This window comes from Cherax quadricarinatus, chromosome 16, assembly GCF_038502225.1.
Source record: "Cherax quadricarinatus isolate ZL_2023a chromosome 16, ASM3850222v1, whole genome shotgun sequence".
Taxonomy (NCBI): Eukaryota; Metazoa; Arthropoda; class Malacostraca; order Decapoda; family Parastacidae; genus Cherax; species Cherax quadricarinatus.
In genome coordinates, this window is record NC_091307.1 from 905008 (window position 1) to 917153 (window position 12146).

Here is a 12146-nt window from a genome sequence, read left to right on the forward strand (position 1 = left end):
GGCCAGGACCAGCCTGCTACACAGTGGCTAGGACCAGCCAGTTACACAGTGGCCAGGACCATCCAGCTACACAGTGGCCAGGACCAGCCAGCTACACAGTGGCCAGGACCAGCCAGCTACGCAGTGGCCAAGACCAGCCAGCTACACAGTGGCCAGGACCAGCCAGTTACATAGTAGCCAGGACCAGCCAGTTTCACAGTGGCCAGGACCAGCCAGTTACACAATGGCCAGGACCAGCCAGTTACACAGTGGCCAGGACCAGCCAGTTACACAGTGGCAAGGACCAGCCAGCTACTCAGTGGCCAGGACCAGCCAGGTACATAGTGGCCAGGACCAGCCAGCTACACAGTGGCCAGGACTAGCCAACTACACAGTGGCCAGGACCAGCCAGCTACACAGTGGCCAGGACCAGCCAGCTACACAGTGGTCAGAACGAGCCAGCTACACAGTGGCCAGGACCAGCCAGCTACACAGTGGCCAGGACCAGCCAGCTACACAGTGGCCAGGACCAGCCAGCTACACAGTGGCCAGGACCAGCCAGCTACACAGTGGCCAGGACCAGCCAGCTACATAGTGGCCAGGACCAGCCAGCTACACAGTGGGCAGGACCAGCCAACTACACAGTGGCCAGGACCAGCCAGCTACACAGTGGCCAGGACCAGCCAGCTACACAGTGGTCAGGACCAGCCAGCTACACAGTGGCCATGACCAGCCAGCTACACAGTGTCTAGGACCAGCCAGCTACACAGTGGCCAGGACCAGCCAGCTACACAGTGGCCAGGACCAGCCAGCTACACAGTGGCCAGGACCAGCCAGCTACGCAGTGGTCAGGACCAGCCAGCTACACCGTGGCCAGGACCAGCCTGCTACACAGTGGCTAGGACCAGCCAGTTACACAGTGGCCAGCACCATCCAGCTACACAGTGGCCAGGACCAGCCAGCTACACAGTGGCCAGGACCAGCCAGCTACGCAGTGGCCAAGACCAGCCAGCTACACAGTGGCCAGGACCAGCCAGTTACATAGTAGCCAGGACCAGCCAGTTTCACAGTGGCCAGGACCAGCCAGTTACACAATGGCCAGGACCAGCCAGTTACACAGTGGCCAGGACCAGCCAGTTACACAGTGGCAAGGACCAGCCAGTTACATAGGTGCCAGAACCAGCCAGTTACACAGTGGCCAGGACCAGCCAGCTACTCAGTGGCCAGGACCAGCCAGGTACATTGTAGCAAGGACCAGCCAGCTACACAGTGGCCAGGACCAGCCAGCTACACAGTGGCTAGGACCAGCCAGCTACACAGTGGCTAGGACCAGCCAGCTACACAGTGGCCAGGACCAGCCAGGTACATTGTAGCAAGGACCAGCCAGCTACACAGTGGCCAGGACCAGCCAGCTACACAGTGGCCAGGACCAGCCAGCTACGCAGTGGTCAGGACCAGCCAGCTACACCGTGGCCAGGACCAGCCTGCTACACAGTGGCTAGGACCAGCCAGTTACACAGTGGCCAGGACCATCCAGCTACACAGTGGCCAGGACCAGCCAGCTACACAGTGGCCAGGACCAGCCAGCTACGCAGTGGCCAAGACCAGCCAGCTACACAGTGGCCAGGACCAGCCAGTTACATAGTAGCCAGGACCAGCCAGTTTCACAGTGGCCAGGACCAGCCAGTTACACAATGGCCAGGACCAGCCAGTTACACAGTGGCCAGGACCAGCCAGTTACACAGTGGCAAGGACCAGCCAGTTACATAGGTGCCAGAACCAGCCAGTTACACAGTGGCCAGGACCAGCCAGCTACTCAGTGGCCAGGACCAGCCAGGTACATTGTAGCAAGGACCAGCCAGCTACACAGTGGCCAGGACCAGCCAGCTACACAGTGGCTAGGACCAGCCAGCTACACAGTGGCTAGGACCAGCCAGCTACACAGTGGCCAGGACCAGCCAGCTACACAGTGGCCAGGACCAGCCAGCTACACAGTGGCCAGGACCAGCCAGCTACACAGTAGCCATGACCAGCCAGCTACACAGTGGCCAGGACCAGCCAGCTACACAGTGGCTAGGACCAGCCAGCTACACAGTGGCTAGGACCAGCCAGCTACACAGTGGCTAGGACCAGCCAGCTACACAGTGGCTAGGACCAGCCAGCTACACAGTGGCTAGGACCAGCCAGCTACACAGTGGCCAGGACCAGCCAGCTACACAGTGGCCAGGACCAGCCAGCTACACAGTGGCCAGGACCAGCCAGTTACATAGTAGCCAGGACCAGCCAGTTACATAGTAGCCAGGACCAGCCAGTTACACAGTGGCCAGGACCAGCCAGTTACACAATAGCCAGGACCAGCCAGTTACACAGTGGCCAGGACCAGCCAGTTACACAATGGCCAGGACCAGCCAGCTACACAGTGGCTAGGTCCAGCCAGCTACACAGTGGCCAGGACCAGCTAGCTACACAGTGGCTAGGACCAGCCAGCTACACAGTGGCCAGGACGAAGTCAACAATGAGAGGAAACTCATGCACGGGAAAACATTCTTATTTTAATATGAATGATGGAACTGCTGAGATGTAATCATTAAACTTAGTCCTGAGTTCAGTTAATATCTGAACTCCATAAAATTCTTGAATACAATCACTTGATATACCTATAATTTTAAAGTCATTATTACTAGGTAAATGACCTTTAGTTCCCGAATGCAGTCTCTGAGTTGATATCATGGGGAGCGCTAAACTAGTAGGAGTCTCTGAGTTGAAAAAACATAGGATATAGCTAATATTTTTATAATATGGCAGTTTCTAACTGAGATTCCAAAGTATCTAGCAGTACACCTAGAACATGGATAATGCTAGATAACATTAGAACATAAAGGTGACATAACAGGGTCCTCATATCTAAAATAACTCTCAGTTGTTAATGATTAAATAAATATCAATTTGAATTTAATTTGAGGAAATAAATCTGAAACCATATCATTGTTTCCTAGTGTTTTAACTTAAATATCCATTGCAGATGAATGGTTCTGAAGACCGACATATTGATAAATTAGACAGAAGTGCAACTCTTGGGTATCTTTACTGAGGAAACGTTTCGCCACACAGTGGCTTCATCAGTCCATGCAAAGGAGAATCTTGAAGAACAGGAGGAGAATGAGGTAATCAGTCCCTCAACCTTGAGTCGATGTGGTCAGTCCATCAATCTTGAATAGAATACGGCCTAAGTGCGGAGAAGGAGCTTATAAACCGTAGGTAGGAGAGGTGCAGCAGTCGTAGGTGGTGTCACATTTGTTCAGTGTGGAAGTAGGCCGTGCCCACGGGTTAGGCAAGCGAAGAATTCCCAAGTCTAATTTATTAAATATCCATAGAAAGAGAACTTGATATAACGAACGTCTTTAGGAAGTGTGATTACATGTGAAGACAATGAAAGTTCATTATAAATTTCTTTAACCATTTTTGTCATTTAAAGAAATGTGCCAAATACTACGTCGTTGTTCTCCTGGGAAAAACATCAGCTTTTCTTTGGATGATTTAGGAAAAGGGATTTATATCATGTGTAGTAAAGCAATAATTTAATAATTTCAAAGACTTTTGTTGTTTTTTTTTTCATATTTGAAGAAGAAAAATGTGATGCTATTCAAAGTCAATTGACAAAGTTATTATTACCATACTGTTATTCTTAATTAATCTAATTATATGTCAAGTATTGTTTGGTGATCAGTTTAAATCATGGAAAGTTTCTTATTTTCAGTAAATAAGGAAATTCCAAACTTTACTAAATAGAGTTCTTCGAGAATTAAAGAAAGATAAAAAGAAATCAAATATGAATTTTGATGGCACTGTTATGTGGCCGATATTCTCGTTATAGCTGTCAGACCTGTTCAGCCTGTTCAACCTGTTCAACCTGTTCAACCTGTTCAACCTGTTCAACCTGTTCAACCTGTTCGAGCTGAACAACCAGTTAAAAAAGTTGAGAGCTTCCCAATACACCACAAATCAGAAGGTTGACACTGCCTATCTTGAAGTCCAGAAAGCCCTTCAACATGCATGATGTTAGATACTATTTCTACCATCTTCATCTACGTACTAATTGGGACGTCGTCATTGGCTTTTACCTCAGGTGATCAAGAATCTACAGTGGTGAGTAACTGGAAGACAAATACCGCGATGTTGAGGACAGCTTTATCACCTTGAAATTTCCATACTGTTTCATCGCGTCTCGTAATTGTAAAACTTATAAGACGCAAGGGAAAGATGTAGAAATTGACAAATTATCCTCCCACGTGGTAATATCTTCCTTTACAGTCACACCTCCGAAAAGTCAACACGGAGACAGGTACAGTATGGTGACTTCAAAACTATTAAAGACATTCTACATCGGCTCCCTAACACTTCCACTTATAAAGCTGGAGTTTACACTTTTTCCAGCTCTGACAAACTACATGTAGGCACGATGGCCCGTGACTTTAATATAGGAATCCATGAAGACAAGTATGTGCGAAGAACATAGTTGACAATGCTTGTGTAATTCGTACAAACTTCCACTTACATCTCATGGACTGGAGTAAGACTCAACTAATCCTGTGTGATGGTTTCGAAGACCGATGAGTTGAATAATTGAGACACTTATGCAACATATGGGAATCTTTACTGAAGAAACGTTTCGCCACACAGTGGCTTCATCAGTCCAATGCAAAGCAGAAAGGAATAAGACGAGGAGGAGTTTGAGGTAATCAGTCCCTCAGCCTGGAATCGATGTGTTCAGTCCATCACCCTTGTAGGAAATACAGCATAGGACCAAAGGGGTGGCTTGTATACCGCAGTCAGGTGAGTCAAAGCATCGATTCCAGGCTCAGGGACTGATTATCTTAAACTCCTCCCCTCCTTATTCCTTCCTGCTTTGTATTGGACTGAAGCCACTGTGTGACGAAACTTTTCTTCAATAAAGATTCCCATATGTTGTATAAGTGTCTCAATTATTCAACTTGTCGGTTTTCAAAACCATTCATCACATCTGTCAGACACTGCAACATTATGGGTTCTTGACATAAAGAATTCCTCAACACTTGTCCAACCTACGGACGAAGACCTACTCACATTAGTGGATGGTCCCACTGTGATTCCACCTCCTCCTGCTTCGACTCTCCTGACTGCCGTATATAAGCCACCTCTCTGGCCGTATACTGTACTTCCTACAAGAGTAATGGACTGAACACATCGATTCCAGGCTGAGGGACTGACTACCTGAAACTCCTCCTCGCCTCATTCTTTTCTGCTTTGTATTGGACTGATGAAGCCACTGTGTGGCGAAACGTTTCTTCAATAAAGATTCCCATATGTTGCATAAGTGTCTCAATTATACAACTAATCCTACATGGAGGTGACAGCCGACAGGAGCAGGTGAGAGTGTCTTGAGGCTGTCAACATCAAGCTCTCAGATAAAACTGAGCAAAACCAAGGGATGATGTAAATGGTTTAGAAAACTGACAAGTTGAAGAATGAAACACTGGCTGGCAAAAGATTTTCACAATAAAGATTCCCTAAATGTTTCACAGGTGTATCATTCTTCACAGCTAAGTGGGCTTCACCACTGCAAAACCGCTTGCCTACACTGTTCCAGAACATTGTGCTCCAAAAAATTCTAGAGAAACCATAATTTTTAAAGAGGAAGGCCTCGGTCAGATGACCAAAAGCTCCAGCTGCGGATCATATGACTAAAACCCGCGCCAGGAAACCCTTGTCCTTTTTCCTGACAAACCTTACCTAACCTAACCTACTAGAGAAGATGCTCAGGTCCCCTGATCCCTCATTGTGTCACCTGCATTTCGCTCACTTACTCCACTTTTATGCAGAACTTCACGTTCACCGGGATATCACCTGTATTTCACTCATTGTCACCTGATCCAACCTTCCTCCCTCTTAGCACCTGACTCACGGTCTTCAAAAGGACGTAGTCCCGTGTTTTCTCTTGTTACTTGCTATGACTCTCATTGAGACTACGTAGCTCCAACTGAATAAAATTATTTATCACTGAGTGAAACTATCACTGAGAGTAGCTATCACTGAAACTATCACTGATTACAACTATACCTGAGTGAAATTATCACTGAGTGTAACTATCAGTCAGTGTATCACTGAGTGTAACTATCAGTGTATCACTGAGTGTAACTATCAGTCAGTGTATCACTGAGTGTAACTATCAGTGTATCACTGAGTGTAACTATCAGTGTATCACTGAGTGTAACTATCAGTCAGTGTATCACTGAGTGTAACTATCAGTCAGTGTATCACTGAGTGTAACTATCAGTGTATCACTGAGTGTAACTATCAGTGTATCACTGAATGTAACTATCAGTCAGTGTATTACTGAGTGTAACTATCAGTCACTGTATCACTGAGTGTAACTATCACTGAAACTATCATTGACTGTAACTATCACTGTAACTATCACTGAGTGTAACTATCACTGAGTGTAACTATCACTGAGTGTAATTAACGCTGAGTGTAACCATCACTGAGTGTAACCATCACTGAGTGTAACCATCACTGAGTGTAACTATCACTGAGTGTAACTATCACTGAGTGTAACTATCACTGAGTGTAATTAACGCTGAGTGTAACCATCACTGAGTGTAACCATCACTGAGTGTAACCATCACTGAGTGTAACTATCACTGAGTGTAACCATCACTGAGTGTAACTATCACTGAGTGTAACTATCACTGAGTGTAACTATCACTGAGTGTAACCATCACTGAGTGTAACTATCACTGAGTGTAACTATCACTGAGTGTAACTATCACTGAGTGTAACTATCACTGAGTGTAACCATCACTGAGTGTAACTATCACTGAGTGTAACTATCACTGAGTGTAACTATCACTGAGTGTAACCATCACTGAGTGTAACTATCACTGAGTGTAACTATCACTGAGTGTAACTATCACTGAGTGTAACTATCACTGAGTGTAACTATCACTGAGTGTAACTATCACTGAGTGTAACTATCACTGAGTGTAACTATCACTGAGTGTAACCATCACTGAGTGTAACTATCACTGAGTGTAACCATCACTGAGTGTAACTATCACTGAGTGTAACTATCACTGAGTGTAACTATCACTGAGTGTAACCATCACTGAGTGTAACTATCACTGAGTGTAACTATCACTGAGTGTAACTATCACTGAGTGTAACCATCACTGAGTGTAACTATCACTGAGTGTAACTATCACTGAGTGTAACTATCACTGAGTGTAACTATCACTGAGTGTAACTATCACTGAGTGTAACTATCACTGAGTGTAACCATCACTGAGTGTAACTATCACTGAGTGTAACTATCACTGAGTGTAACTATCACTGAGTGTAACTATCACTGAGTGTAACTATCACTGAGTGTAATTAACGCTGAGTGTAACTATCACTGAGTGAATCTCTCACTGAGTGTAACTATCACTGAGTGTAACTATCACTGAGTGTAACCATCACTGAGTGTAACTATCACTGAGTGTAACTATCACTGAGTGTAATTAACGCTGAGTATAACTATCACTGAGTGAATCTCTCACTGAGTGTAACTATCACTGAGTGTAACCATCACTGAGTGTAACCATCACTGAGTGTAACTATCACTGAGTGTAACTATCACTGAGTGTAACTATCACTGAGTGTAACCATCACTGAGTGTAACCATCACTGAGTGTAACTATCACTGAGTGTAACCATCACTGAGTGTAACTATCACTGAGTGTAACCATCACTGAGTGTAACCATCACTGAGTGTAACTATCACTGAGTGTAACTATCACTGAGTGTAACCATCACTGAGTGTAACTATCACTGAGTGTAACTATCACTGAGTGTAACCATCACTGAGTGTAACTATCACTGAGTGTAACCATCACTGAGTGTAACCATCACTGAGTGTAACTATCACTGAGTGTAACTATCACTGAGTGTAACTATCACTGAGTGTAACCATCACTGAGTGTAACCATCACTGAGTGTAACTATCACTGAGTGTAACTATCACTGAGTGTAATTAACGCTGAGTATAACTATCACTGAGTGTAACTATCACTGAGTGTAAACATCACTGAGTGTAACTATCACTGAGTGTAACTATCACTGAGTGTAACTATCACTGAGTGTAATTAACGCTGAGTATAACTATCACTGAGTGTAACTATCACTGAGTGTAACCATCACTGAGTGTAACTATCACTGAGTGTAACTATCACTGAGTGTAATTAACGCTGAGTATAACTATCACTGAGTGTAACTAACACTGATTGTAACTGAGTGCAATTAACGCTGAGTATAACTATCACTGAGTGTAACTATGACTGAGTGTAACTATCACTGATTGTAACTATCACTGAGTGTAATTAACGCTGAGTATAACTATCACTGAGTGTAACTATGACTGAGTGTAACTATCACTGATGTAACTATCACTGAGTGTAACTATCACTGAGTGTAATTAACGCTGAGTATAACTATCACTGAGTGAATCTATCATTGAGTGTAACTATCACTGAGTGTAACTATCACTGAGTGTAATTAACGCTGAGTATAACTATCACTGAGTGAATCTATCATTGAGTGTAACTATCACTGAGTGTAACTATCACTGAGTGAAACTATCACTGAGTGTAACTATCACTGAGTGAAACTATCACTGAGAACATAAGAACATAAGTAAGAAGGAACACTGCAACAGGCTTACTGACCCATGCGGAGCAAGTCCATGTCCCCCCTCCTCCCTGGATTAGCCCAATGACCCACCCAGTCTGGTCACCTCCACTTAAGGAAGGAGCACTGTACCAGACCCAGCAGCTCAAGCTAGTCAGGTTCAACTCACGCCCACCCACACCCACTCATGTATTTATCTAACCTATTTTTAAAACTACACAACGTTTTAGCCTCAATAACTGTACTCGGGAGTTTGTTCCACTCTTCCACAACTCTATTACCAAACCAGTGCTTTCCTATATCCTTCCTGGATCTGAATTTTTCCAACTTGAAACAATTGCTGCGAGTCCTGTCTTGGCTGGAAATTTTCAGCTCGCTATTTACATCACCTTTATTTATTCCTGTTTTCCATTTATACACCTCGATCATATCCCCCCTAATTCTACGCCTTTCGAGAGAGTGCAGATTCAGGGCCCTCAGTCTATCCTCATAGGGAAGGTTTCTGATACATGGGATCAACTGTGTCATCCTCCTCTGTACGTTTTCCAGAGCATTTATATCCATTCTGTAATACGGTGACCAGAACTGAGCAGCATAATCTAAATGAGGCCTAACCAAGGATATATAGAGTTGAAGAATAACCTGAGGACTTCTATTGTTTATACTTCTAGATATGAAGCCAAGAATTCTGTTAGCTTTATTGCTAACACTAATGCACTGTTGTCTTGGTTTTAGATTACTGCTAACCAGAACTCCTAAATTCTTTTCACAATCAGTAGTATTAAGATCTACATTAATTAGTTTATATTTATATGTAACTATCACTGAGTGTAACTATCACTGAGTGAATCTATCACTGAGTGAAACTATCACTGAGTGTAACTATCACTGAGTGAAACTATCACTGACTGTAACTATCACTGTCTGTAACTATCGCTGCGTGTAACTATGCAGCGTCTGCCACATTCCCTCGGAGAAATAGCCAGAGTTATGTACACATAAGTTATGTGCACATAATGTTATGTACACATGAGATTATGTACACAAGGTTATGTACATTAATTTATGTGCAAATGAGGTTATGTACACATGAGGTTATGTACACATGAGGTAATGTATACCTAGGGTTATGTACACGTAAGGTTATTTATGCCTGAGGATGGATAATCAGTAATGGACACATGGCATAATGGATACATGGAAAAGACATGCACCCGTGATTAATATACACATGGAGTGAGGCGCACACAAGGCTGATGTGCACATGGGGTGATGCACTCTTTGTGTACACCTGGGATGATGTATAGGAGCGCTGGTCCTCACCTGCGTACAGGGGACGGAGGAGGTGTAAATGTTACACCTTGTTTATGCAGGTGTTAAGGGGAAGGAGAACGGGAGGTGAGAGGGAGGGAAAAGGGAGGGGAGAGGGATAGGTGGGGGTAGGGAGTTGAAGGTAAACAACGAGGCTGTAGCCTTTCTCTGACTACTGCTGCATCCCTCCTATTCTTATTTCCTTCCTCCTTTCCCTTCCCCTTTCCATCTCTCTCTCTCTCTCCCTCCCCATTTTGCATAATCTCATTTTTATCTTTTTTCTTTCCTCTCATTCTATAAGGAGGTTTTCGCTTTATTCTTTTCCTCTAGTGTCTTCACCATTTTCCACACCTACTCCAGCACCTCTCTTTTCCACACCTGGAGCCAGAAGTGAGGTTCAACAGTTGGAGATGGCGTCACAGGAGACAGGGCCCGTTAGTGGAAGAGAACCTACGTGGCATGGGCCAGCCAGCCTTCTGCAGTATTCATCTGACGCCATCTACAGCTGCCGCATCTTATTTCTTGCAGCAGAATATATACAACTCCATGCAGTACAAGCCACGTGAGGATGAATATCTTTAGCTCTAGATCTTTCGCGCTCTTGTACGTCGTCAGGAGCTATGCAATGTTGCAGGACAGCAACAGATAGGAAGGGAAATTCTCTGAGGCAAGGCAGTGGGTATCAGTGGAGGCCTATGACACAGAGTGTTATAGGCAACCACTGATACCTTCTGCCTTGCCTCACAGAATTTCCATTCTTATCTGTTGCTATCTTGCAACATTGCCTAGCTCCTGACGACGCATGAGAGTGAAAACGATCTAGAGCTAAAGATTTCCACCATCTATGTTGCTTGCTCTGCAATGTTAGGATCGCCTGTTTGCCACTATATTGCAATAAAGCTCCATGCATACACCTCAACTTCAGAATGGCCAAGGTTGAAAATTCATGGTATGAGACATTTTTCGTAGTCTGAAACCTCATTCATTTTCCGAGTCTTTATTTATGTTTTGATATTTCATTCACATACTGCAATGTCAAGTCATATTCCGACACGTCCTTTATATTCCAGGTCTTCATTTCGTCTCTGCACCAATGAATGAGTGTTTATATTCTTCAGTGTGGTATTGCACCTGTATATACTTTCCCTTCAGTGCATAGTGCTACAAAATAATCCACACCCGTCACACAATTTTCTCCGGTAATCCGCGTATATTTTTGGCTGCCTGTACATGCAAGGCGAGAGGGGGACACTATTCTAGGATATAGTTTATGTATATTTTTAATACACTTGTATATCTTTCATATGGAGTAAACTGTATATGGCGTCGTTGTTTCCCAGTCTTTTTTCTGTAGGAAATACAGATGAAGCTGAAGGAGTACAAAATGTTGAGGAAATAGAGAGGAGCTGCTTTGTAAGCTGAAAGCTTTATTACTCCTTCAAACGCTGAAGGCTGGCTTACTTATTTAAACGATGAAAGCTGGCTTACGTATTCACACAATGAAAGCTGGCTTGCTTATTCACACAATGAAAGAGCTGGCTTACTTATTCACACGATGAAAGCTGGCTTACTTATTCACACAATGAAAACTGGCTTACTTATTCACACAATGAAAGAGCTGGCTTACTTATTCAAACGATGAAAGAGCTGGCTTACTTATTCACACAATGAAAGAGCTGGCTTACTTATTCACACAATGAAAGAGCTGGCTTACTTATTCACATGATGAAAGCTGGCTTACTTATTCACATGATGAAAGCTGGCTTACTTATTCACATGATGAAAGCTGGCTTACTTATTCACATGATGAAAGCTGGCTTACTTATTCACACGATGAAAGCTGGCTCGCCATGACTGAATGAGTTTAACTGCGTTGTCACTCTTTTTGTATTAGTTCAGTGATGTCTGTGAACGCTCACTTATTCAAAAGCTGAATAATCACACATTCAATAACATGATCCGTCCTCTGAACGCCAGCCTTAGTTCTGAACTAGGTAAGTACAACTAAGTACGATTAGCATATTTTATGACTACTCTAGCGGGTAGTCAGGCTACAGTCTTAACTAACAGTCAGCCTTGAATTGTTTGTGCGTTCCTTTCAAACGTTCAGTTTCTTTGAAATCTCACGAGAGAGACTCATTAACATGTTGACT